Source organism: Pinus tabuliformis, chromosome 1_2 (assembly GCF_031772625.1).
Source record: "Pinus tabuliformis cultivar Carrire ecotype Pingquan chromosome 1_2, CPIR1, whole genome shotgun sequence".
NCBI lineage: Eukaryota > Viridiplantae > Streptophyta > Pinopsida > Pinales > Pinaceae > Pinus > Pinus tabuliformis.
Window position 1 is genome coordinate 477,398,599 of NC_142298.1, and position 22,801 is coordinate 477,421,399.

Sequence of the window (22,801 nt, forward strand, 5' to 3'; positions counted from 1 at the left end):
ATTGCATGCAGTTTCCCTATAGATATGAGGTGGTGGGCCTTGGTAGATTTTGTGGACACTGCTTTCAGTTCTCTTACACGAAGGCTTGACTATAGGAATCATGATCTCTTTAGAGAAAGAAGAAATTGAAATGCACTTGAGGTCATCGTCACTTGGAATGTCAAACAAGAAATCCCACAATGAGAGAGACTGCATGAATAACGTAAAAAAAACCAAATGGCGAGAAAGCTTCAGAATACAGGGAAAAATTTCGGGCTAGAGTTCTTACTCATAGGGGGGTCACTGCGTCACATAGCATAGGAGGTTAAAGATAATGGAATACCAAATCAACGACTTGGCAACTTGGTTACTCACACTGACTTGGTCACAAATTTGAATAGGTCCTTGGGTCATAGGTTCATGGGGCAGGAGAGGTCATGGGTCGAGCTAGTCACAAGGTCATATGGTCACAAGATATGAGAGGTCGTGAGGTTTTACCAATGCAGGGTCACAATGTTTAACCTATCATGTATTTTCTTCTGGTGACCTGTTTTCCCAGGCGGCTTGGTGGAGGAGACGAAACTTGAAATGTGGCCTTGGGGCCTCATTGGATCCAAAACGTAAGTAACTGAGAGGAAAAAAAATTAATGGGTCAAAGGTAGGCATGGTTTCCTGGGCAAAGCGGCAACTAGATGGACGAATGCTAAACTAGAGGGTTGCAAGGGCAGAATGTGTGTAGAGAACTATGGAAGGGTGGATAAACCCTATTATTGGGAAATCTAGTGTCCATTCAGAGCTTCTAGTCCCACTAAGACGGGTTGCTATCTTAGAAACAAACAAACTAAAGTTACTTATGTTTTCCTTTATGAGAAGTAGATGAGAGAGAAGCAGAGAGTACCAACCTCAGTCTTTCGCTTGGATCCTTGCTTGTTTCCTCTCCCCTTTAACAAATCTTTTCCGCTTCTTCCTCACTTGTCCTGCTTCAAAGAACACCTGTAGAGTCAAAGCAGCATAATACCATCAAAGCATAGAGATCTACAATCACAAGCAATATAGGATCAGATATATATTGACCACACAAATGCATATATCAACTCAGACATACAAGAATTTGGAGGAAAACTCAAATAGATTTATTGATAGAAAGAGTGGAAGAGAGGATTACAACCCATTGATCTGACCCAGCATCATCCTCCCAGCATGAAAGCCCTTCTTCACTTCATGAAAACTTATATCACCAAACACTATCATGTTCCACAAAGAAACCAACAACACTTCCTTACAAAATACAAGATTCCAGCCTCTGGATCTCTGGGATGAGGGATCCATATATAGATGTTTGTAGGTGGGTGAGTCAGCTTCTGGGATTTTGATTAGTGTCATCTCTCTGATAGTTCCTGGTTCCAATTGGAGATTTCATGATCTCTTACTCATCCTTGAGCGAATTCAGAGAGGCAAGTGTCAAATGGGCAGCTTCTAGAAGATTCTCTAGGTTTCCACCTAGCAAATTTCCTTTGCCATTTGTCTGCTCTCGCTCATCTCACCCTACAAAAGGGATTTTCAGTATGCATCATACTTTTTGCATGTGGCAGGTGAGATGTATCACACCCTTAGCACTGAGTAGTCTGTATGGTCCAGTTTTGACCAGTTCTGAATAGTTTTTCATGGAGAACATCTGGGAGATGATTTAATCAACTGTCCTTGCTCATTTAGGGTATGAAGAAACACTTTTAGGGACTTAGAAGCCCTTGGTTTATGGACATATGCTGTTGGGGTTGCAGTGCCCAAAAATGTCTATAATAGTGGCCCCCTAAAGCATGAGGTCATAAATCTTTTGATGTCGGGTGAAATGCTTTATCATGAGGATCTGAGGTTTTTCAAACTGGAAGGCGACCTGTAATAAGATGCAATACAATACATTATTTTCATAATATTTTCATGATCTAGCTGAGGCGGGCATTCCCATGCTCAGCTTTATAAATTCATTCTCATGTACATAGGACAGACAATCGTCTGTGTGGCAGACTGATGATTCTAGTGGAGCCATCATCCTTTGGCTTGGATGATTATCTGTGCAGCAATGATGTACATTTGACGTCTTTATTTCCCTGAATATATTGCAGCCCGGATGGATGAAACTAGATCCAGGGTCTTCAAAACTCGTTCAATCTTCGCCCGAAGTACAAGTCGATCCATGTGAAAAGATGTTCTGGTGTTGAACATGGAAAGACATCACCTGATTACCAACCAATGATGTGATCTGTTAACAGGCGCGAGAGGAATCACCGATAATGATAATGATCCTCAAGGTACAGTAGTACAATTTGTGTGGTGTGAATACATGAGTCGATGTCGAACACCATGAAAAATCTTTTGATCAAAGGCCATTAATGTAAACCTGTCGCCAGAAGTGAGAAACTTGCGATTAAGGCATGCAAGCTTCAAAGTACTGAAATGGTTGTTCCTAGGTAAACTTCTTGGATAATGAGCTGATGTCGACAAGAAGTGACCCGTTGTAGGAGGGCATTAATGAATCCCACATCTACGACACGGAATGAAGCAATTGATTTTATGGAGGTGAAAATGATCTGATGATACAAGGTCCAGGGTGGTGATCATGAAAGAATGAAGTGTGAAGGTATTGTAGCGGGTGAGACACAGGCTGGGTTGGTGAATTCTCTGAGCGACTTCTCTTGAACATATCGGCGACACTGAAATGGATCGGTAGCATTAACCCCAAAATGGATGGTACGGAGGACCACTGGTGATATGACCGGTGAATAGAATAACCCAACCCGACTCAATCATGGTGATGGAGCGAAAGTGTCATGTTCAAGAGTGACCTGCTACCAATAAAGTTTCTTCAAGTTTTCTTCCCAATTTTTCCCAGCAATTTCTAACCAGTACCTCTTTATTTTTGTCAAGCTTGAGGAGGATAACATATGCTTGTTCTATAATTTTCCCTTCGGGCAAACCCGTCGCTATGTTTTAACGAGCCTAGCGACAGTGAAACTTGCTCTTGTCTGTATGGACAAGTTCGTCTCTATTGTTTTAACGAGTTTAATGACAAAGATAACTCGGTCCTTTTCAATTTTAGAGAGTCTGAAAAGAGACAAAAAGGAAACTCTAGCAATCCTTTTTCATCATGTAATCCCTTAAGTCCAAAAAAGTATAAAATAATATGAAAGGGATGAATTTTCGATAGTTTTAACGAGCCAAACAACACAAACGCTCGATCTTTTTGTGTAATGATCCCTCAGGTCCAAAAAGATTAAAATATAGAGGAGGGATAGCACTTCCAATCACTTTAACGACCTAGAGAGGCCAATTTCTTGGCAATCTTTTCATATTTTACGAGTCAGATGAAAAGAGCTTAAAGGAGACTCTTTTTTTGAGGAATGAGTGACATTTTCGGGTAGCAAATGGTTCCAAGTAAGGCTTGGAACTTTTCAATCATGGCAGTGTAAAGAAGATGGCTAACAGAATCACTTGTCGCAGTTGTTCCTCAAAATGGGTAAACAATCAAATGGAGGCGTATGATTGGCTAAAATAGAGTGGAGCTGATGGTAAGAACACGCCCAAGGCTCAAAAGCTAATGATAATGCGATCGCAATGGTTATTTACCGAAGGTTGGTTCATTTTTTAATGAGCTTAAACTCTGGTGGAACATATGCTCATTGCTAGGTTTATTTTTTAACAAGCTTGAACTTTGCGTAAAACTACTCGTGATAATGGTCATTGACATTTGATTCACCATCGACACTATGTTCTTTGACGGTCATACTACCTATTCAATTGCTCCATCAAACTGATTAGAAATGAGAATACATGCTTAAAAAATGAGTTTAAAAACTAAAACCCTACTTGAATTACGTGAAAAGTAACTTAAAAGTAGTTTTTACCATTTCATTTGAACTTGGGATTGTTGGAGCTTTGGAGGTGTCTTTCCCCCTTGATTTTCATCAGCTGATTACGTGAGATTTTGTGGATGATTTTCGGTGCCGTCTGGACCAAGTAGGAGCTAAGCCTGAGCTCTTCAATTGCATTCTTTCCTTTTTGAATTCTGAGCATGTTCTCCTCTTTTTCTGAGCCTCTGGGGTTTGAAAATTTTGCTCTGCTCCCATCGCACCTAGTATACATCGAAAGGTGCGATGCATACTAGGTTAGCCACTGGCCAGTTAGTATGCATCCCACCTAGTACACAGCTAGGGTGCGATGGGCGCAAGGAGGAAGACTTTTGCACTGATTTTTCATGGAAATTTTGCCTGTTTTTTGCCAAATCAGGATCCTGATTATTCTCTTGTTTGTTTTTCAGAGATTCATCGGAGAAAAATGGTTGTTACATGGCATGAATGTGAGCATGATCCAGGTACAGTAGCTGCATTACGGAACTGCGGCTTGCTCAAGTTCTTCCATATATCTAGCATGAGTCAGCAAATCAACTTGTTGCAATATTTACTCGATGCATGGGATCCTACCAACCAAGTGTTCCAGATTAGATTCAAATCCATCCCTTTGACTGTTGAGGACATCTACTTCTTGACCGATTTATCGAGGCGTGGTGCCCCTCTCTCACTATCAGGTTCCGCCCGTGGGGGCGAATTTGTGAGGGATTATATTCGCCGATACTATAGAGAAGGATCTCAACCAAGCAGGGGCGGCAAGATCAGTATCCGAGATGTCACCGACCGGTCCTTGAGGACTATTTTATTCACCTTTGCTAGATTGGCTGGTAGTGCGGCCCTTCACTTGGCCAATAGGTCCTATATGCAGTACGCCTTGGAATGCCTCGAACCAAAGGTATTCAACTGGTGTGATGCAGTACTTCCGGTGATAAAATAACAGCTTACCAAGGTGAAAAATGGAAGATCCAAGAACTTTGGCTATGGATCTATTCTAACCACTTTCACCTTGGAGAAGATCCCACTGATGCAGCCACAATACATTTCACTTGGTCTGCGACCACCGACTGAGCCACGGATGCAGAGGTGGGTTGACCTTATGGCCAGACATGCTGGTCAACCATAGGTTTCTTTCTCTGATACCTTCTTCAAGTGTTTCAACTGTCAGCAGATGGTTTATGTTGAGTGTCCATATGTTGGGATGGATTTCCAGGGTGACCCAGATTTGGTGTTTCCAGCTGGCGAGTAGTGGGGTGTCATAGGTAAAAAAACTCTAGCCATATCTCTATTTATTGCTTTTATAATGTTCTTATGCTTTTTAAATGTTTATTAAGACTAATCAAAACTCATGTGTTCATGCAGATATTGGACAAGTATGACCAACAGTGTGCCTGAGAGCAGCAGCTGCTGTTCCAATAGGAGAGGCTGTAGGGAGGGTCATCCTTCACGATCTAGATGTAGCTAAGACTCTTGCAGTGTTGTAGGATCAGATTGAGGGTCTCACCCTTGGTATTCAGGACATGAGGACCGACGAGCTGCCTCTGAGATTATAGCGCCATACCACTGGTGTGCCGAGCCGATGGACTAGGCTCTTACGCATGATTGCACAGGCGGTGACTTGTTATCACCAGCACCATTAGACTAGGGTGCCCCCTTGCATTTTGAGTTTTTGGGTCATGTGACCAATTTTGTCCTGGACACAGAACATTATGTAAAAACTATAAACAGTTATATATATTTTTGATTTTCGGAGCTTTATTTTAGTTAAGTTATATGATCCTGATGCAAATATTGATGAAATGCTTTTCTTTTATAAATGTTGCAAATGTCTATCCAACACATAATTTGCTAATGAATCAGTTAATGTGTTTAAGTTTATAGAAATATGCAGATATTGAATAGAATCAAACTGCCTTTCTAAAATCTTGACCCTTAGGAACATTCGATAGATAGCTAGATTCCGAACGGAATAGATGCTGGTAAGCTATAGAATGATGAGTTGTGAGTCTAGCCTGACAACAAGTCGGCGTATGCCATGCACAATGGTATCAGAGAGGAGCTCTATCAATGTGCTGTATTCAATGATGTTGTTCGTCGATCGACCAATGCATACCCCTTTGAAACTTACTAACTCACCGCTTGGATCAAAGATGGCCCAGGCTGCAGAAGATAGGTTCCGCGTACTACGACTTGCTCCATCAGCGTATCCAACAAATGGTTCTAATAGGTTCGACATTTGGAACAAAACGTAAAAGTGGATTACCTAACCAAAACAATCACTCTTGACGAAAACAAAAATGTAACAAAAGCATATGAAGAGGTTACTATGCTGAATCAAGAATAGTAACGCTTAAGGTACAACCCGTTCTGGGGTTGCGACAGTGGAATTCCATCGTAATCTACTAGCTCGTAGGCTCCTTTTGCTAATACACACTTAACAATATAGGGACCCATCCACAAAGACTGGAATTTACCTGCTCCCAATTTATCGGATTCCTGGTCGTAAAGTAAGACCAGGTCACCTTCTGAGAAGACACGGGGTTTGACATTCTTGTCAAACTTCACCTTGACTTGTTTCTTATGTGCATCATTAGCTAAGGCGGCATCACGACGGGTTTCATCTAGTCAGATTAATTCCAATAAATGAGTCTCCTCTTCTGAAGTTTCGGGGAGAAGGTCAATTGTGAGCTTGAGAGATGAAATTTCGCACTGAATTGGTAAGATTGCTTCCAGGCCGTACACTAGCTGAAAGGGTGTAAACCCAGTCGCATTTCTCACCGATGTTCAGTATGCCCACAAGGCCGAGTACAGGATCAGGTGCCAACTCTATTTATGAACTCCAATCATCCTTTATAGCATGTGCTTCAGGACTTTGTTGATTGCCTCAACTTGCCCGTTAGCTTGTGGATAATACAGAGTAGAGCTGTCGTGAGACAGTCCTAATTTGGCAGCCAATTCAACCATCATGTGATTGCGAAAATGCAATCCATGATCTATGACTATAGCTTGGGGAACACCGAATCTAGAGACTACATGATTGAAAAAGAAAAGAGCAGCCATTTCGCCGTCGTTGTTTAATGTAGGCATCACCTCGGCCCATTTTGTAAAATAGTCAACTACGACTATGATATACCCATGCCCCCCGGCCAAGGTGGGGTTACATGTCATGAAATCTATGCCCCATTTGGCGAATGGCCCAACAAAAACTACTGGCTGCAGAGGTGTGGGTGGTATTCTGGTTTTGCAGTTGAGGATTTGACAAGCATGGCAACTTCTGACTGCGTTTATGCAATCTTTGAACATTGTTGGCCATAAGTATCCTGCTCGTAAGATCTTTTGTGCCGTAGCATAATCAGATTGATGCCCCCCACATGCGCCTGAATGACAATCGTTCAGGACTTTTTTAGCCTCCTCATGGATGAGGCACCTTCACAGAACTGTATCGATACCACGATGGTAAAGAGTATCATCGACGATCATGTAGTCTTTTGCTTGGTATTGTATATGTCATTGTTCCGAGCGAGGGGTATTAGACCTATATGTTTGAGTTTGGAGATAGATGATTATATCTCCATACCACGGATCACTTGAAGATATCAGAAACAAAGATTCATCCACAATTGTTGCTTTGGATGTTGAATCGTTGGACAATGATGGGAAGTCACATAGTAACTTCGCGAAAACCAGAGCTTTCTTTGATTTGGATTTTACGAATTCCAGATCAAATTCTTGCAAAATTGCTATCCACTTCAAATATTTTCCCCCAAGAAACTGTTGCGACAAGATGTAAGTCATGGGGTTGCAATCTGACAAAATGTTAGTTTTTCGAAAGAGGACATAGTGTCAAAATCTCTGCACTGCTTGAATAGTTGTGAGAGCTAGATTTTCAACATAGGAGTACTTGCTTTCTGTATCATTTAAGTTTCGACTTAAATAATAGACTGGATGTTCGATTCCATTGTCTTCTTGAACTAAAACCATTGCGATGGTTGTATCTGCCGCAGCTAGATACAGGTTAAAGTCTTTTTGATAATCAAGAGCGTACATTAATGATGCTTTTATTAGGGATTCCTTTAGAGCATCAAAGGAAGCTTGCGCAACATGATCCCAGTTGAAGGTTACTTCTTTTTTCAACAGACGTGTATAACCTTTAGCAAGTTCGGCGTAATTTGGAATGAACCTCCTCAGATGGTTTGCTTTCCCTTGGAGTTTCTGAATCTGAAGCAAATTTGAAGGTGGAGGCAGATTGATGATTGCCTGGACCTTACATGGGTCGAGACGAATCCCGTCCTTTGAAACCACAAAGCCAAGTAAACGACCAGAACCAACACAAAACACACATTTGTGTGGATTGAGTCATATCTTGTAGTGTCGGCAACGTAGAAATATTGCTCTCAAATGCTATGGATGATCAGTCCACTTTCACAAATGAGCCGGAAGATCATCGAGATATGGTTGAATAATGTTTTTGATGTCATGGAAGGCATAATTCATTGCCCTTTGAAAGGTTGCCCCCACATTTTTTAAACCGAAAGTTAGCTTGCGGTACGTGAATGTGCCCCACAGACAAATAAATCCAGTCTTTGACTAGTCCTGTGGGTGGATATTTATTTGATTATACCCGAAAAATCCATCCATAAACGAAAAGATTTCACATCTGGCGCATTCATCAATTATCTAGTCAATGAAGGGTGTAAGGTAGTTGTCCTTTGGACAAGCTTGATTTACATCCTTGTAATCGATGCACACTCTGATCATTCCTTGCTTTTTCATCACAGGGACAATGTTCGATACCCAATCAATTAGAGGGACGGGGTAAATGAAACCAGCAAGGAGAAGTTTTTCAACTTCTGCCTTGATGGCAGCAACTTTTTTCGGGTGCACTTGCCGAAGCCGTTGTCGTACCGATTTGACATCTGGATACATCTTAATTTCATGTTCAACTATGCTCAAGTCAATGCCTGGCATTTCTTCATATGACCATGCAATGACATCTCTGAACTAGCGAAAGAGAGCGTAATATACTTCCAGTTCTGAAGAAGAACAAGACTTGCCGACATGAATATTCTCTACAACATCTGGTTTGGTCGAGATATTTATGGCGATAGTTTCTTCAATATTGGACATATTTCGCTCAGAATCCATCGTATTTACAGTATTTGATAGAAAATAAAAAACTGAAGGATGATTAAGGTCACTGGAGCAATCTTCGTTATAATCCAAAAGATGGGAACGATGGTGGTAATCTTCCCATGGTGCCCCTTCTATCATCATTGACTGAACAATTCCTTCATTTGTAGAATGTACATGCGACCAAGGATTTGAAGGGGTACCATATTCCTTAGACCTATCTATCCAAATGCTCGATGATCGTTGATTTGGGTTTGCCTCCCATGCTGAGAACATTGATTGCTACAATATTTCTATTGGGCTTGGAGGCAATACCAGGTGATGATCCATACTAACATCGTGTTCAGACATCTTCTGAATAGAAGATACCATATTGCAGGTTCCCACCGTGGCCACTTCTGCCAAATTGTTTGGAGGCGGTAGGGCAAAAGTACCCATCAATGTAGGATCTTTTAGTAGGCCTACTCCGATATTTTGAAGCAATTGAGAGCTTCTGTGGATCATCGGGATGCTTCTCGTAACTTGTGCACTGTTGGGGAGGAAGGTTTGTTAGTCGACGATTGTAATTCCTCCATGAAAAGGAAATGCAATCTTTCTGAAGTATATCGACACAACAGTAGCCATTGCATAAATCCATGGCCTTCCCAGTAGGATGTTGTAATCGAAGTTTCCATCGATAACTTCAACATCAATTTCTATTGTTTTACCCCCCACTTCAACTTGCAGGTTACTTAAAATTCCGTACGGAGTGTATGTCCATCCATCAAATTCTTTTAATGTCGTTGACGATCGCGACAAGGGTGGTGAGCCTAAAGTTTTCCAGCAACTCATTGACATAATACAGGTAGATGCCCCCTCATTAATAATTGTTCGATGAACAGTTTTGCTGAGGGCTTTCACTTGAATGAGGAAAGCGAGTTGAGTTGGTAACTGAGGTTCATATCCTTTATGATTAAAGGCCACCAGATTGGAATCCATTGGGTCAATCCCACCTATGGCTGATAATAGAGCCTGCTTTTGGGAGGGGCAATTTTGCAGTACTTCAAGTGTCGACATAGCGGACGGCGATTGGGCCAGGTCCTCTACTATATTATAATTCTGTGCTGCTCTGGCATGAGGATTAAATTTTGATTTGTGTACTACTCCCTTTGGCAGCTTTATTGTTAGCTCAGGAATGATGGGTGGCACAACTTCGGTCGAAGTTGTTGTCGAACTACTAGGTTGATCAATAGCCCTGTTGTTTGACAGCTGTGGATTCTCGTAATCTTTATTCCTTGTTGATATGAAAGCATCATTTTGCTGTTTCGAAATGGACAACATAAGCACTTGGGATGGGGAAGCATTGTCACTAGCAACTAGATTGGTTCCTGGGTTTGGAAACAGATCAGTTAATACCGCTGAGGTTTTTGAATTCTTGAAGAACTTCTTAAGCTTAGCTTTATGTGGACAATCTTTTGTCCAATGATCCTCATCGCATATAAAGCATGGATGACTGGGTTTCCTTTCTCCAGAAGGGTTTGCTGAAGACTTTTCAGGAGACGAATCATCTTGTTTCTTCTTTTTCCCTTTCTTTTTCTTCTTGCCTCCTGGTTGCTTTGGTTCTTTGCCTTTGTCAGTCGACATGGCATTAACCTCCGAGGCGAGAAGTTCTTCATTTGCATTTTGACTGGTGTTATCACTCAAGTTGTCCCTTGGCTCCTAAGGGATACGACCGAGGTAACCACAAACCAATCTTTTAGATGCAGGTCCTAGCCTACCTGTAGCCAGAGAGGGCTCTCTCTTTATAGTTTAGCTTTGTTTTAGTGAGATTTTAGGCTAGTTATGATGTACATGTTTTTGTTTTAAGTTTGGTGGGATGGATGATGTTTTCAAATAGAGGTGGCATGCAGAGTGTGAGAAGTTCAGACCATTGGGCTAATGGAGTCAATGAATGTGAACTGCTAGGTGTGTTTTCTTTGGTAAAGAGGGAACTACAGAGCAGGGTAGCTAAACATGGAACAATCTTCAAGCTGGAATCAGGATGAAATGAGGTCAGGAAATGAAAGGCAATTAAGAATCTTTCATTATGCTGACAGAGGGAAAATGAGTGAATATCATCTAGGAGCAATTAAGGATTCCTAAACAGCATTCATAGATGAAAGAATTAGTGTAAACATGAGCAATGAAGAATTCATATTCATGACTAATTCTGAAGAAAACATAGAAAAATCACAGAAATTGAGCACAGAGTACAGCGAAGTAAAATCTAGGCTATTCTTTTTTCCTGCAATTTAGAATATGATACTTAGATGATATAAAAACACAGAAGTAATAACACAGGAGTTGGAAACACTTATTGATCCATGAAGTAGCATGAGAATTCTGTAATAAGTTCTACTACCATCAAATCCACAACCAGCCAGTTCAACAGCAAAGCATTCCATCAATCTTTGTTCAGAAAAGTTCTCTCAATTTACAGCGCAGTCCAGAATGATTTCTATCAACCAACCAACCCTTAATACATCGTTTGGGGAGGTATTTATAAGAAAAAATATGTACAAACCATATCTCATGAAAGATCTGAGAAAATATCTAAGATTAACCTAACGTAATCTACAAGCAAAGTATAAATATCTAGCTTATGCAGCGCTGGAGGCAAGTCCTTCAATGTTAGGCTTATAGGTGTCCTTTGTAGCTCTGTGCTGTCTATCTGCAATAACTGTTCCTTGATTTCTGAATCGTTCTTCTTAGTTGGCTCTGATTTTCATTAATTCTGATCTGATTTAGCTTTTAATAGCCTTTAATTCTCCACTGATACTCTTTGACTTGTTGGATCCTCTTTAATGTTCATCTGATTTGGCTTTAAATTCTCCACTGATACTCTTTTTCGCTGAACTGATACTCCTTTTTAGCACTGTATGGCAAAATAGAACTGCTATCGTGTCCTGTTTGTTGCTTTTCTTTTGGCGAATCATGCTTCTGATGGTCCACTGGACAGCGCAGCAAGTATCTCTGTTGAGCTCTTTACTTCTTTTTCTGCGAGCAAAGAAGTCTTTCGGCGCTGGCTGAACAGTATCAAAAAGGAGGAAAATTGTTTGATGGCAACTTTGCTTCAGGCTGCGAGCTCGTTGTCCGGAGCTTTTCTGGTTAGAGGCGGTCGAAATGGCTGAAGAAGCAATGTTGGTCCCTTTGCACCTGGAGCGCGCGCAGGCGCAGAGTGAAAATATAAGAAAAAAGCCTTTTTACCCCTTTAATAGGCAAAAATGACTTAAAGCGAGAGATTCATGATTTGCAGGGCGGGAGCGATTACTTTTGGAAAAAATAGAAATGGATGGATTAGGGCCGTTGGATCATGCAAGGGCGGATCCAACGGCTGAGGGGAAATCGCCATATCGCATCAGTGAAGGGCAAGGGGTTCTTTATATATATGCGAAAGGTGACTTTGCGATGATGCGATAGCGATATTGCATCGGGGAACCGCATCGGGGGTGGTAAGGGGCGAAGGCTTAAACAGTTGCGATAATGCGACGCGATATGGGATTTGCGATATATGCGATTGCGATTATGCGATGCGATATATGCCGTTGGATGCGGGGGTTAATCAGACGGCAAACGGGCGATCGCAATATTGCGTCGGCAAAGGACAAGGGGGCAGGAACCTTTACATATGCGATAAAGTGATAAAGTGGCGATTTGCGGTAAAACATGTGTTTTATGAAAAAACGAAGATTTGCGATAAAGCGGAGATTTATGAATAAAACAGAGATTTGTGATAAAGCAGCGATGCGATAGACTAGTGATGCGATATCGCATCGGGGGATCGGATCGGGGAAACGAATACAGAGGCGGGCCAACAATGCGATTGCAACTTACGATATCGCATCAGAGGGGGTTGAATGGAGCGATATCGCATCGGAGGAGGTTTAAATGCATCGGAGGAGGGTTCTTACTAAGTTTCAAATAAACTTAGTAATTCCCATAAAACAGACTTATGGTTATATTTCAACCAAGGCGGGGATACTTATATATAGGGGATTTTATCATATTTTTAATACGGGGAGGAAAAATAAAGTGGGATTTATATAATAAAGTTAGAAATTAATATGAATTTGCGAAGTGAAAGGGTAAGGGGAAAAGGCTAAGTTTGTGAACTGAAACTTAGACATAAGAATTGAATGGAATCTGAAGGAGTGATTTTATACAAAAGATGTGGCTTCTTTCATTGAGAAAAGCCAAAACTTGACTTGGAATTTCACAAGAATGAGGTGAAAACAAGACTAATTGGGGAGATCCCAAAATCCTCAAGGGGTGTTAGTAAGAAACTTTGAGGGGTAGTGAAAGGGAGTTAGACATGCCTCGCTTGAGCTGCTCCAAGGGAATCTGCATTGCACTTGTGATAGAAGTAAATTCAACACTTTGAGAGACAAAATTTATCACAAGTCTTCATTCTGCAACATCAAAACTGCCTACCCAGCCTACTTTGCCTAACATTTTTTCTTCTCTTTGCTTGGGTGCACTTAGACTAGCAAACCCTGATTTTCTTCTTTTCTTTTGGCTATCCTCCTATCTAAATCTACCCTTATCTCTTCCAGGGGCTCAGATTAAGCAGTTGAGCACCCTTGTTTCTCTACCTATCTAGTAATCTGCCAAGATTAAACAGTTTGGACAGATTTTTATTCTCTATCTCTAAAAACAAGAAATTTAAACCTAGAGAGGCCAAGATTAAGTTGTTTGGCCTTCCCTTAACTGCGAAATTCTTCAAAAATGGAATAGTAGTGGCATTTGAGCTAGCACACTTTCCTGGCCTTTTGATTGGGGTTCATTTCTTTTATTTTTCTCTTGGCCAATTCATTCTTCTTTTTTGCCCTTTGATTTTTCTTTTAGGGCATACCCTCTTTACATTTTTTAAATTTTTTGTTTTTCTTGGAAATATGGAACCTTTGCAGCATGGAAAGGATGACATATTTGGCACTTCCACAGTCAATCATGAAAAATGACACCTATTGGTATAGGAACCTAACAGTGGCTCCACTTGGGGATGTCTTTTCCTTGTGAAAAGTCAAGAACAACAGGTCAGATTGCCTTATTTTTCAACTGTTGCTGTGATCTGAAAATATCTTGTTTCGGAGGCCATAGATCTGGATCTTTGCAACCTGTATGCAGTACCTTCTTGAGCTGAATTGCTGTGAAATTATAGCTCTGCTTCTTGTTGGATAGTTCTGAATGTTTACCAATATATTCATATTTGCCTGAGCACTTCCTTTGAGATAAATTCAAAACAGAGATTAGAATGGTGCATCGCTTTGATCCTTCCTTCAAAATTTGCTGCGTTGGTTCCTTATCTAACTGCTATAAATAAAAATGCTGAAAATACAAATATTAATGTACAATATATAGCTGTGTCATATTCCTCAAAAAGGGTCAAAATAGTGCTTGAGCATTCGCCCATTGACAGGGCCATCTTCAGCTTCTGTGCCATCCAAACTCTTCAGAAAGTAGGTGTTATTGCCTTGTACAGCTTGAATGATAAATGGTCCTTTCCACAGGAAATCAAATTTGCCATGTTTCCCTTTATCCTCCCTCCTTGAGTCCCATCTAAGCACTTTGTTTCCTATGAAGAAATCTTCAGCCTTGGTTCTTTTATCAAACATCTTTTTCAGTTTTTCTTGCAAAATCTGAGTTCTCTGATATACATCCTCTCTTGTCTACTGTAAGTGAATGGTTTGATTGATCCTTCTCTGAATATCATTAGGCTCTGCTTGTATCTCTTGCAGTAATTTGATCACAGGGATCCCCAAAGATGAAGGGAATCTTGCCTCCATGCCATAAACCAATTCATATGGGCTTGTTCCAATGGATCTTTTGGTGGTCAATCTATCAGCCCATAGTGCATTCACGAGCTTTTTGTGCCAATTCTTCTTATTCTCCTCCAAGACTTTCTTGATGATATTGACCAAACTTTTGTTGGATGACTCAGCCAGACCATTACCTTGAGGGTAATAGGCTGTGGAGTGACCTAAGGTAATGTGGTATTTGTGGCAAAAACTGATCATTCTCTTGGATTTAAAGGCAGCAGCATTGTCTGTGATAATTTTTTCGGGACAGCCAAATCTAGATAAGATGTTGGTTTCTAGGAATTGCATGATGATTGAGTCATTGGCTTGCCTACAAGGGATGGCCTCTATCCATTTGGTAAAATAGTCTGTGGCAGTCAAGATCCACTTGTGTTGGCCAGAAGATGATGGGTGGATCTCCCCAATGAAGTCTAAACCCCATTGTTGAAATGGTTTTTCAGTTGAAATGGGTTTAAGGGGTAAGGGAAGCAGCTTTCTTTTGCCTTCAAAGATCTGGCACTTATGGCATGAAACAACAAATTTCTTCACATCAGCAAACAGAGAGGGCCAATAAAAACCAGCTCTTAGAATCTTGTCAGCAGTAGATTTCCAATACAAGTGCCCTCCACAGTCCCCTGCAGGAAACTCCTTCATAACATTATCAGTTTCATTCAATGTTAGACAATTAAGCAAAATTCCTTCATGATTTTTCCAAGATAAAACATTGTCTATAATACAAAACTTTGAAGCTTTCATTTTTAAGAATCTCTTTTTAGTTCTGGACAACCCTGGAGGAGCTTGCAGGTTTAACAATACAAAACATATGTCGGCATACCAGGGTGATTGTAAAAAGGCTTGATTGATCTGTGGAGTCACCATCTCCTGTTCGTTGTCCAGTTCATTGATGTCAAGGGCTTGAAAATTGGTTTCGGTCATCAGTTTGGCTAAACCTTGTCCTTTTATCAGTTTAGTGGGCTTGATTTCAATGTCATATTCTAAAATGTTGGCTATCCATTTGCCCTTCTTGCCTTCAATTCCTTCTTGAGTTAAAATGTCTTTTACAACAGTGTTTGGTACATAAGCTATCACATGGGAGTATAAGATATAAACTCTAAAATCTTTGATGGCTTTTACAAGGGCATATGCTTGTTTTTCCATGATTTGATACTTTAAGGGAGCATCTCTAAGGGCTCTGCTGAAGAAAGCAATGGGCTTTTCACATCCCTGTTCATCTTTTTGCAATAGGACAGAAGCAATGGTATGTTCAGATGCAAAGGAAAAAATGATGAAATCTCTATCAAATTTCGGGCTTGTGAGGACTGGTGTTTTTGTTAGGGCTGTTTTTATGTCCTCAAAGGCTTGTTTGGCTTCTATTGTCCATTTGACTTTGGAATCTTTCTTCAGCATGTTGTTCAACAGTCTTATCAGCTCGGCCAAATTGGGAATGAATCTTCTTAGGAAATTGATCTTCCCTAGAAAAGCTTGCAGTTCTTTGATGTTTCTTGGATGAGGGACTTGAAGGATAGCTTGAATTCTGTTCGGGTCAATTCTAATACCATCTTTTGAAATAATGTGACCTAGAAGTTTTCCTTCCTCTAGGCCAAACAAGGATTTATTTGGGTTTAAAGATATGCCATATTTCCTACAAGTTAGGAATACTTGTCTCAGATGTTTTAAATGTTCTTGGTCTAATTTTGAAAATGGAGTAAGATCATCAAGGTAGACTACTAAGAAATCATGGATTTCTTTGGCAAAGGCTATGTCCATTGCTCTTTGAAAAGTGGCCCCTGCATTTTTGAGTCCGAAAGGCATTTTTACATATTTAAAGGTTCCCCACGGTGTTGTAAAGGTAGTTTTGTCCTGATCATCTGGGTGAACTAATATCTGATTGAAACCTGAGAAGCCATCTAACAGTGAAATTCTAGAAGACCCCACTACCCTTTGTAAAATATGGTCCATCTTGGGTAAGGGGTAATGGTCCTTAAGAGAGACTTTGTTCAAATTTCTTAAGTCAACACACAATCTAATCTCACCTGTTTTCTTCCTTGTGGGCACTAAGTTGGATACCCATTCTGAAATTCTGATGGGTGCAATAATACCAGCTTCAAACATTCTCTTCACTTCTTTCTCAATCAAGGGAGAAGCACAGGATTGATTCTTCTTAGTTTCTGTTTGAAAGGCTTTTGATTTGGTTTCAAAGGTATAGTATGTTGGATGACTGAAGTATCACAGGATTTGAAGTCCTCATAACTCCAGGCAAAAACATCTTGGAACTCTTTGAACAAGTCAATGTATTTTGGCTTCTGATCGGGAGGCAACGATTGGGATAGTTTTATCATTTTGGGGTTTTGTGTGGTTCCAATATTGCAGTCTTCAATCGCAGCATTTAAGGGTTGCATCTTTGGCTTTCTAGGGATATCATTTGAATCAAATATGTCTTCTAAGGGAGTCAAGCCTGTGGGCAGAAAATTGTCTTTTAGCTCAATTACTTCAGCTTCTGCCTCAGCTATTTCATCAAAATTCATTTGTTTGAGCTCTTGTATGTTTTTGTCATCAAAAGTGGTTGGGTGCAAAATTTGTTTAGCTGTCTCAGCTGATATAGTTTGCTCATTTTTGCTTACCACTTGTTGTGGGTCATCCATGGTATCTGCATCAATGTTTAAACCTGAAATTCTTGTTGTAAAGTGAGGAAATTATTTATTTGTGTATCATTTTCAAAAACTTGCCAATTTTTTATGTTATCTGGGACTGCAGGCCTGTGTTTTATTTTAGCTGTGAAATGGTGATTGGGCTCAAATGGTAGCTTGCAAGTGCTGGCAAAAGTTGCCAGACTATGTGCATGTAAATTGTGGCTTCTTGAGATTTTGGTAAGTTGGGATTCTGAGAAGGTATTGAGTATGTCAATGGCTGCTCCTCTGTAAGCTCTTAATCTCTGATCATTTGTGACAAAATTTCCCTTCATTTGCTGTATAATCAGATCTGAGTCTCCTAGAATTGAAACTTTTGTTGCCCCTAGTGTTCTGATCAGCTTGAGACCCAACAAAAGGGCTTCATATTCTGCCATATTGTTTGTACATCTGAAATTTAACCTATATGCATGACCTTCACCATGATCAGTTTGCATGTTGTGTATCCATACCCCTGCCCCTGCTCCTAGTTTGTTTACCGAGCCATCAAACTCTAAATACCATAGGATTTCATGGTCCTGACTAGCATTGGGAGTTTTAGAGAATTGCACAAGGGGCAGATTTGATTTTTCTGTTTCACGTAGTTTGCCTTGTATGCTGGTTTCATCAATTATTTCAACAGTTCCTAGGTTTTGGGCAACTGATTCTTCATTTATGCAAATTTTTTGCTCTAAAGCCAAAGGTTTATCATCAGTCGGAGAACATATATCAAGCATTAAACAAGATGAACGAATCCATATCAGAATGGATAGAATAGATTGGAAAGTTTTGGGGTTTTTCTTGACTGCTTACCACATATTTCATCAATGTTTCTCGGTATAATCTCTTTGGTTGCCCAAAGACTGAAATAGTGGCATAGGACAGGTCTAATTGCAAAGATCCTTGGAGTTTGGCCCCCCAAGATCTTGACAAAAGCATACCATATTTGGGTGGAATATCAGCTACCACCACGTCCATCAGGATTGTTTTAGTTGGGTATTGGACCAAGGACACACATAAATCTTTGATTAGGCCTAGACACCTGACTTGACTGGAATCAAATGAGAACAAGTCTTTGTATGGTCTTGTGATATCTAGGTCTAGTTTCTCCATTACAGATTTGGGCATTAGGTTGTGGGAAGCTCCTGAATCAAACATTGCATTGTGTAACACTTTATCATGGATGCTTAAACTGACATAAAAGGGTAGAACATCTCCGTTTGCTGTTTTACCATTGACTTCAGGACCGAAAAGTAATTCAGGTTGGTCATCTAAGACATTAACAACATCCCTATTCTCTGGCATTTGTAGTGACCTATTGATTTGCTGTCTATATACATCATGTTTGGCAAGCTCAGAGAGAGGAATGGATATTTTTAATTTACCAATTTCTGGTTCTAAATCGAAGGGTTTCTCCGATTGAGTTTTAGTGCTGTGACTAGCAGATTTTCCTTTTTCAATTGCACTATCAGCGATTTTCTCTTGATCTTCAGTGTTGTTATGGGCTTCTTCTGTTTTGGAAATGCTTTCAGGAGCACTGTTTAAATTCTCTTTTGAGGGAGAGGATATGAATGGCTGATTCTTAAAGGTCTGCATGTTTGTTATATCTTCCACAGTCACTTCTTTTGGATTTGGGTATGTTTTATCAGAGGGTTCTGTGAGGACAGCTTTGTCTTTTATCTTCTTTGGTTGTTTGGTATCTTTTGGTTTGATAGGTTCAGGTACGTCTATGGTTCTACTTCTCAATTTGTACTGCTTGTGAACCTCATATACTGCTGCATCATAGCCTTCTCTAAAGTCAAATGATTCTCCGGACTTGGCTTGGAATTGATTGATGTCATGAGCATCTTGGTCTTCTTGGGTCAGAAAAATTTGTTGCTCACTATTTGAACCCATCAAATTGATGTGAGGGTCCTCTGTCGGTTCACTAGATGTTGATGCTTCAGCATAGTTTTCTTGGAAAGGAGGTCTGATATCCTGGTCGGGGCCGGCCCTTCTGACATTTGGGTTTTGATTTTTTCTAAAGTTTGGGTTTCTGATAGTATTACTTTGTTGTCCTTCCCATGATGATTTTCTTTCAATAGTATCCAATCTATCTCCAAGTCCGTGGATACCCTTGATGATTGCATCCAATTTTTTCTCCAATGCTGAAGGTTCTTCTTTAAAAGTAGTTCTTCTTTCAGCTCTTGCTCTATTTCGCTTAGCGATCAGGTTTGCCTCCACACTGACAGCTATGTTCTACATGTCTGCTAAGGTTTGAGGGGCTCTTTCCCTCAACTGATATGCCATATCAGAATCAAATCCATCAGGGAATTTGATCAAAGCTAGGTCAGGTGGAGGTCTAAGGTTTTGTGGGATAGCATTATAAACACTGTTGAATCTAGCACAATAGTCTAGAACAGCTTCTTGTGGGCCTCTTTTGATAGTGTCATACTCTGATAAAATGTGTAGAGGATCTTTCTTCTTTTCCCATCTGTTAAGAAATGTTTGGTAAAGGGCAATTGGATCAGCTATGGAATTTGCAGGGAGAGCTCTAAACCAAGGCCTGACATCACCTGTCAAACTTTGGACAAAAATATTCATTCTAACATCATCATCATCTATTTCATAGTTCTCAAAATAGTCTTGCATTTTCTTAGTATGTTGCTGGGTAGTATAGGTGCCGGTACCATCAAAATAAGTGATTTTGGTTTGATAATCCTGAGGCATAGCCCCTGGATTTGCAGGTAACTGTAAAGGGGCATATCTGTTAGCCATATTTACAGGGATAAATAAACAGCAGGAAGAAATGGAACAACTGGGACAGTAGGAACAACAGTGGTAATATGTGCAGTGAATGGAGGAGTGGAGAAGGTGCTTTGAGAAGTGGATGAAGAACTAGGAGAAGTTGGAACAGTGGAAGGATGGAATGAAACTTTGACAGGGGTTGGAATATAGCTTTGCTGAACTGTTTCAGGACTTGAATCAGCAATATCTTCTTTTCCCTCTTGTTTCCTGAGGGTCTTTGGGATTAAATTGGGATTTTCAAAAATTGCTGGGGGATCTGGGTCTGGATTAGATCTGGTATAGCGAGATTTCTTCTTCGGAGCCAGCTTCTAACTTGTTTTGGAATTTTCTGAGGATGTCCCCAGCGGAGTCGCCAATGATGTTATCACTCAGGTTGTCCCTTGGCTCCTAAGGGATACGGCCGAGGTAACCACAAACCAATCTTTTAGATGCAGGTCCTAGCCTACCTGCAGCCAGAGAGGGCTCTCTCTTTATAGTTTAGCTTTGTTTTAGTGAGATTTTAGGCTAGTTATGATGTACATGTTTTTGTTTTAAGTTTGGTGGGATGGATGATGTTTTCAAACAGAGGTGGCATGCAGAGTGTGAGAAGTTCAGACCATTGGGCTAATGGAGTCAATGAATGTGAACTACTGGGTGTGTTTTCTTTGGTAAAGAGGGAACTACAGAGCAGGGTAGCTAAACATGGAACAATCTTCAAGCTGGAATCAGGATGAAATGAGGTCAGGAAATGAAAGGAAATTAAGAATCTTTCATTATGCTGACAGAGGGAAAATGAGTGAATATCATCTAGGAGCAATTAAGGATTCCTAAACAACATTCATAGATGAAAGAATTAGTGTAAACATGAGCAATGAAGAATTCATATTCATGACTAATTCTGAAGAAAACATAGAAAAATCACAGAAATTGAGCACAGAGTATAGCGAAGTAAAATCTGGGCTATTCTTTTTTCCTGCAATTTAGAATATGATACTTAGATGATATAAAAACACAGAAGTAATAACACAGGAGTTGGAAACACTTATTGATCCATGAAGTAGCATGAGAATTCTGTAATAAGTTCTACTGCCATCAAATCCACAACCAGCCAGTTCAACAGCAAAGCATTCCAGCAATCTTTGTTCAGAAAAGTTCTCTCAATTTACAGCGCAGTCCAGAATGATTTCTATCAACCAACCAACCCTTAATACATCATTCGGGGAGGTATTTATAAGACAAAATATGTACAAACCATATCTCATGAAAGATCTGAGAAAATATCTAAGATTAACCTAACGTAATCTACAAGCAAAGTATAAATATCTAGCTTATGCAGCGCTGGAGGCAAGTCCTTCAATGTTAGGCTTATAGGTGTCCTTTGTAGCTCTGTGCTGTCTATCTGCAATAACTGTTCCTTGATTTCTGAATCGTTCTTCTTAGTCGGCTCTGATTTTCATTAATTCTGATCTGATTTAGCTTTTAATAGCCTTTAATTCTCCACTGATACTCTTTGACTTGTTGGATCCTCTTTAATGTTCATCTGATTTGGCTTTAAATTCTCCACTGATACTCTTTTTCGCTGAACTGATACTCTTTTTTAGCACTGTATGGCAAATTAGAACTGCTATCGTGTCCTGTTTGTTGCTTTTCTTTTGGCGAATCATGCTTCTGATGGTCCACTGGACAGCGCAGCAAGTATCTCTGTTGAGCTCTTTACTTCTTTTTCTACGAGCAAAGAAGTCTTTCGGCGCTGGCTGAACAGTATCAAAAAGGAGGAAAAATGTTTGATGGCAACTTTGCTTCAGGCTGCGAGCTCGTTGTCCAGAGCTTTTCTGGTTAGAGGCGGTCGAAATGGCTGAAGAAGCAATGTTGGTCCCTTTGCACCTGGAGCGCGCGCGGGCGCAGAGTGAAAATATAAGAAAAAAGCCTTTTTACCCCTTTAATAGGCAAAAATGACTTAAAGTGGGAGATTCATGATTTGCAGGGCGGGAGCGATTACTTTTGGAAAAAATAGAAATGGATGGATTAGGGCCGTTGGATCATGCAAGGGCGGATCCAACGGCTAAGGGGAAATCGCCATATCGCATCGGCGAAGGGCAAGGGGTTCTTTATATATATGCGAAAGGTGACTTTGCGATGATGCGATAGCGATATCACATCGGGGGTGGTAAGGGGCGAAGGCTTAAACAGTTGCGATAATGCGACGCGATATGGGATTTGCGATATATGCGATTGCGATTATGCGATGCGATATATGTCGTTGGATGCGGGGGTTAATCGGACGGCAGACGGGCGATCGCAATATCGCATCGGCAAAGGACAAGGGGGCAGGAACCTTTACATATGCGATATGTGATAAAGCGATAAAGCGGCGATTTGCGGTAAAACATGTGTTTTACGAAAAAACGGAGATTTGCGATAAAGCGGAGATTTATGAATAAAACAGAGATTTGCGATAAAGCGGCGATGCGATAGACTGGCGATGTGATATCGCATCGGGGGATCGGATCGTGGAAACGAATACAGAGGTGGGCCAACAATGCGA